Source organism: Dipodomys merriami, unplaced genomic scaffold (assembly GCF_024711535.1).
Source record: "Dipodomys merriami isolate MVZ:Mamm:240054 unplaced genomic scaffold, mDipMer1.0.p SCAF_31, whole genome shotgun sequence".
Taxonomy (NCBI): domain Eukaryota; kingdom Metazoa; phylum Chordata; class Mammalia; order Rodentia; family Heteromyidae; genus Dipodomys; species Dipodomys merriami.
The window spans coordinates 10,227,983-10,234,214 of record NW_027204604.1 but is presented as its reverse complement, the minus strand read 5'-3'; the positions used below and the strand labels follow the sequence as shown (position 1 = coordinate 10,234,214).

Below are 6,232 nucleotides of genomic sequence, written 5' to 3'. Positions count from 1 at the left end.
GGAGCCTGTGAGGAGCTTGTGAGGGGTAGGGCTCTGCTGGGAAGCCTTCTCCAGTCTTTTGGCACTTGTCTTAATACATGGCTCATTTAGTCTCTATCTTGGAGGCATGCCCCTTGGCCTTCCTTCAAGGTTCACTGCTAGCTGCTGAGGAGTTCTTGGGGTACTTGGATATGAAGCATCATGAAATGAGAGCCCCGTAGGTCCTAGACCCCTGAACCAATGTGGTATGTAAGTCACAAGACTAGCTTGATTGATGTGCCTGGAAACTTTTGTCTTTTGTTTTGCTGGGAGAGGGTGCCCCTCCCATTTTCCCCTTTGCTATAAACCCCTCCCCCTTTGTGTCCCTCCCAGAGGTCAACTTCTTTCCTGCTGCCCAAAGCTGAGGTGATATCCCCTTCCGGCTTGGTTCAGCTCTTGGAGGATGTGGTGATGGGGATGGGGTAGGGACACGTGGCCATCTGTGCTCAGAGGTGGTGGCTTTCATCACCTCCATAACTACTCTCTGAGTTCCCTTTTCCTAAAGCCCATGTTGAAGTTTCCCAAGTTTGGATGGTCTCAGGTGTTTTGGAGATGTAGTTTTGAAATTACTGAATATAAGCCAGGCACTGGTGGCTCACACCTGTAATCCTAGCTACTTAGGAGGCAGGGCAGGAAAGTCCATGAGACTCTTATCTCCAATTAACCACCAGAAAACCGGAAGTGGCACTGTGGCTCAAGTGGTAGAGCACTTGCCTTGAACTGAAGAGCTGAGGGACAGTGCCCAGGCCCAGAGTTCAAGCCCCACAACCAACAAAAAAGAGAAAAAGAAAGAAATTACTGAATGTAGTTGGAAAGGCTTGACAACAGGCAAAATATCCAGTGGACTATAACCAGAGATAGAGGAATAACCTCTGAGAGGCAGTGCTGTGGAGTGGAATGTGCCACAGCTATGTAATTACATGGGCTGAATTCATGCATAGCCACACATTAGGTATGTGACCTTAGATGAGATCTTTTGTGGTGGTGGTGGTGGTGGTGTGTGTGTATGTGTGTTGGTACACTGGGCTTTGAGCTCTTGCTTGCTTTCTCACTCAAAGATGACATTCTGCCACTTGAGCCAAACTGCTACTTCCAGTTTTTTGCCAGTTAATTGGAGGTAAGAGTCTCCTGGGAGCCGAGCGCTGGTGGCTCACGCCTGTAATCCTAGCTACTCAGGAGGCTGAGATCTGAGGATCGCGGTTCAAAGCCAGCCCAGGCAGGAGAGACCGTGAGACTCCTATCTCCAATAAACCACCAGAAAACCGGAAGTGGCGCTGTAGCTCAAGTGGTAGAGCACTCGCCTTGAGCTGAAGAGCTGAGGGACAGCGCCCAGGCCCAGAGTTCAAGCCCCATGACCGACAAAAAAAAAAAAAAAGAGTCTCTTGGATATTTCTTCTTGGGCTGGCTTTGAACTGTGGTCCTCAGATCTCAGCCTTCTGAGTAACTGGGCTTAAATGAGGTCTTTTATGTCCCTGGGCCACATCTATAAAAGGGAGACACAATTCCCTTTCTCAGGGAGAATTACCCATGATATCTGAAAAATTAATTATCTGCACATAATAGGACTATTATGGTTTACCAAAAAGGAAAAGCCACAAGCAGTGATTGGCATCTGGAAGGAGCAATTAAGGTGTTTCTCTCTCCTCTCCCTCTCTCTCTCTCTCTCCCTCTCTCTCTCTCCCTCTCTCTCTCTCCCTCCCTCTCTCTCCCTCCCTCTCTCTCCCTCCCTCTCTCTCTCCCTCCCTCTCTCTCTCTCTCTCTCCTCTCTCCCTCTCCTCTCTCTCTCCCTCTCTCTCCCTCTCTCTCTCTCTCTCTCTCTCCCTCCCTCCCTCCCTCCCTCCCTCCCTCCCTCCCTCCCTCACATGGAATTCTAGACTTCACAGAAGGCATGCCTAACTGGAAAGGGCTAAAGCATTAAAGCATGCAACTGCCCTGAGGTAGGAGCTAATCGGGAGCATCCCAGAAGAGGATCACAAGCCAGAGATAAGGAAGCTTTATCTTTTGAGAGCCTGGGTGCAAGAAGACTATATCTTGGAAACTAGATGATCTGACGTCAAACAAGCCTTTGTTTATAGCCTTTTAAGCATTCGCTAGCCCAGGGTTTCCTAAGCTGGCTTGGTCCTAGGAATCACCTCTAGGCAATCTGCTTGTAATCTGAGACTGTTGAAATCTTGATTCTAGGCTAGCCTGGGTAGAACTTTGTTTCTCAATGAAGAGCTGGATGTGGTAGTGCACTTATCATCCTAGCTACCAGGTAGCCCAACATAGGTAGATCTCACCCAGGCATGTTTCTGGGCAAGATTTCACAAACAGTAAGCCAAAATCAGGGCTGGAGCTATGTCTCAGTGGTTTGGTGGTTAAGCACAGTGGTTTGAACCCAAATTCAAACCCCGGTACCTCCACCTGTTTTTTTTTTAAAAAGTTAAGCCAATAGTTTGTGTATTGGTGCACATCTGTAAGGCTGGGCATCAAGTTCTCAGGTTTGAAACCAGCCTGGGTTATAGAGAGTTAAACATAGAATTATCAAATCAGCAGGTAATTCCATTCCTACAGAGGTTCCCAGAGAATTAAAAAAATAGGAAAAAAGCATTGTGGTTAGAGTGAGATGGCAAGTAGACAATGGAGAACTTGGCACTTCTGAGGAATACCAGCTGCTCAACGCTTAGCTGGATGCAAAGTATAGCCCAAGTGGTAGAACTCTATCTAGCAAGCACGAGGCTCTGAGTTCAGTCCCTAGTACTGAAAAAAAAATGTGAGAAGAAATATGAAATGATAGGCTTTAATAATGTGATCACTTATACAGCTTCAAATATCCTTTACATGAACCTCTTTTCCTTCATGTATGTATACACACACACACACACATACACACACACACACACACACACACACGTGCATGCTAGTACTGGGGCTTGAACTCAGGGTTAGGATGTTCCATGCTCAAGGCTGGTACTCTACTACTTGAGCCACAGTTCTACTTTTGGCTTTCTGCCAAATAGTTGACGATGAGTTTAACAGCCTTTTCTGGTTAAGCTGGCTTCAAATTGCAATCCTCTGATCTCAGCCTCTTGAGTAGCTAGGGTTACAGGCGTGATCCCCTAGCACCTGGCTTCCATCTCCTTTTGTGGTGCTGGGGATGAAACCCAGGGCCTCATGCGTGTTAGAGAAGTGCTCTACCACTGAGCTCCAACTCCAGCATGAGATTGTTTTATATTGGTTTCATTTTTCTTAGCTAGATTATAAGGTCCTTGAAGATAGACATTTATGTTTTTTTCTGTTTTGTTTTGTTTTTTTTGGTCATGGGGCTTGAACTCTGGGCCTGGGCGCTGTCCCTCAGCTCTTCAGCTAGTACTCTACCACTTGAGCCACAGTGCCACTTCCAGCTTTTTTGTTTATGTGGTCTGGAGGAATCCAACCCAGGGCCTCAGGCATGCCAGCCAAGCACTCTACCACTGAACCATCTTCCCAACCAGGCATTTATGTTTTAAAATTTGTTTTTATTTGTAGGTCCAAGACATACTCAAACTCAGTACCTGATACTTTTGATCACTGGCTGGCATGAGCCATACCTCCAACCCCTTAAAATTCTTATTAATTAAAAATTATATTTCAAATTTCCATGATGATATTGTTAACATTCACACGTGGATTTTTGTTGAATATCTTTTAAAAAAATTTCTTTCGACCATATAGTTAGACATGGGATTACTGAGTAATAGGGCAATTTTATGTTAAAGTTTTTGAGGAAAGATCAAATGATTTTCCATAGCTGCTGTACTGTTTTACATTCCCACCAGCAAATGTACAGGGCTTCCAACTTCTCTGCATCCTTGCCAACATTTGTGATTTTCCACTTTTTAAATTATGGCCAACCTAGTAAAATTTTGGGAGTAATGAGTTATCCCATTGTGGTTTCAATTAGCATTTCCCCAGTGACTAACCTAAATAAACTTTTAATCTACCTACCATTCTTTAATTCAATGCCTCTATTTTCTACCTGTTTTATTGTAATAGCCTACTTGCTAGGGTAATTATTGGGATCAAATGAGCCTGTGTAGACCTGGATCTAGATCTAGATATTACTTAGAAAAGTTAGAAGGAAGGAATTAAAGGAAGGAGGGCTGAAGGACAACAGGAAGGAAGGTCGGAAGGAAGAAAAGGGAAAGGAAGGAAGAAGAGAGGGAAGACAAACCCCTTAAATATTCTTCCATTTTCCACCTCTGATTTACAATTTTATGAAGGCCTCATCTGCTGTCTCCATGAACACTCTATGCTCTCTATGTACCACAATTCCCTCAGCTCTTTGACTACTCAACTCTTTCAACTTGTTTTTTTGTTGTTGTTGTTGGTCATGGGGCTTGAACTCTGGGCTTGGGTGTCTCATTCAACTTGGAAGTGTCATCTTGAATGATGACCTCCTCATTGCAGAGGCCTTTCTGGTTTTGCAGACCTAGCACCATGAATATATTCATGAGAACTCCCTGCCTGAACTTCTTGCTTTGGAAGACAGCATATATGATAACCACAAAATAAGTCTAGGACTGGGAATGTGGCTTAGTGGTAGAGTGCTTGCCTAGCATGCATGAAGCCCTGGGTTCGAATCCTTAGTGCCACATAAACAGAAAAAGCTGAAGTAGCACTGTGGCTAGAGTAGTAGAGTACTAGTCTTGAGTAAAAGAAGCTCAGGGACAGTATCCAGGCCCTGAGTTCAAGCCCCAGGACTGGCAAAAAAACAAAACAAAACAAAACAAAATCTAAGTCTATTAAAAACACCAGAGCTGGGGTGGCTCACATCTATAATCCCAGCTACTCAAGAGGCTGAGATCTGAGGACTGCAATTGGAAGCCAGCTTGGGCAGGAAAGTTCTTGAGGTTCTTTATCTAGTTAACCAGCAAAAAGCTGAAAGTGGAGGAATACGGTAGATCACCACTTCTAGGTGAAAAAAAAAAGCAAAACAAAACAACTAAACGAGAGAGAGAGGCCCTGAATTCAAGCCCAGTACTGGCATGTGCGCACACACACTAAGATGCTTCCTAAATTTTCATGCCACTCTATGCAGAGGTCATGCTAGTCTTTCTCTGTATCATTCCAATTTTTGTATATGTGTTTTTAAAGCAAACATGCTCTGGAGTTTCAGGAAAATAAGTTAACGGAGTCTGAATGTCCCAAAAGTTTGTGAATTGTGCTACTATGAACTTTGGAAAGAACTAGGCTTTGGAGTTAGAAAGGAATGGAGGTGGTCTCTGGTAGGTATGCATGAGTTATTGTGGCTATTTACAACACTGCCCAATGGCTGAAGAACATTTTGTGGTATTAAACACTTATCCTGAAATTTTTATATTTGTAAATCTAAATGTAATATACATGCCAGGTACTATTGTTGGCTCATGCCTGTAATCCGGCAAAAGAGGCTGAGATTTGAAGATCTGGTTCAAAGCCAGCCCAGGCAGCAAAACCAATTAAACACCAAAAAAAAAAAAAAAAAAAAAAGCTAGAAGTGGAGCTGTGGCTCAAGTGGAAGAGCACTAGCCTCAAGCACAACAGCTCAGGGACAACGCCAAAGCCTCCAGTTCAAGCCCTAGGACTGGTGTGGCCACAGACACACACACACACACACACACACACACACACACACACGCACGCGCGCGCGCGCACACACACACACATACGTAATATACACAAAGCATAACTTTTTTTTAATCACTGACAGTTATATTGGGCATTGACCATTAGAACTGTAAATAGTTTCATTTTAATAATATTTGATTTAAATAATTAAAAAATTAATGGAATGTTCAGCTTCTGCAAAAAGAACTTTGTCTCGTGTTTTCTGGAAGAAAAAGAAGTGCTGGATGGGCATGTTTTTAGCAATTCAGGTTCAAAGTCAAGGATTTCACCTGAGTTTTATTCCCTTCCTTCCTATTCTTTTTGCTTATGAATAATTTGTTTTCCCCCTTTAGGTGGTAATAAGGGGAGGTACTAGTAGGTACTAGTATGTTTGAGCTGAACCTTTGATGGGGGCATCTATTATCTGATGGAGCTTCTTCAAGGTAGATTTGGGGGTGGGATGGTAGATGAGTGAGGGTAGGGGTAAAGTGAATGCCTCAGATTAATTGCCCCATATCCTGCCAGGGGTCTTGGGGCTCATGTTGTCCTGGCCAGGTCTATATTTTCAGCCATTCCCTCCCAAAGCCCCCAGGACCACTGGGCTGGA

At 44.0% G+C, this 6,232-nt stretch overlaps 1 non-coding gene across 1 annotated transcript; it reads right to left on the bottom strand.

Annotated features, from left to right (window-relative positions):
- Positions 1–5,033: 5,033 nt before the first annotated feature.
- On the bottom strand, positions 5,034–5,140 carry LOC138841244 (U6 spliceosomal RNA). The gene has a single exon (XR_011376357.1). It is a non-coding gene; the product is annotated as a U6 spliceosomal RNA (small nuclear RNA).
- Between the last annotated feature and the right edge of the window lie 1,092 nt (positions 5,141–6,232).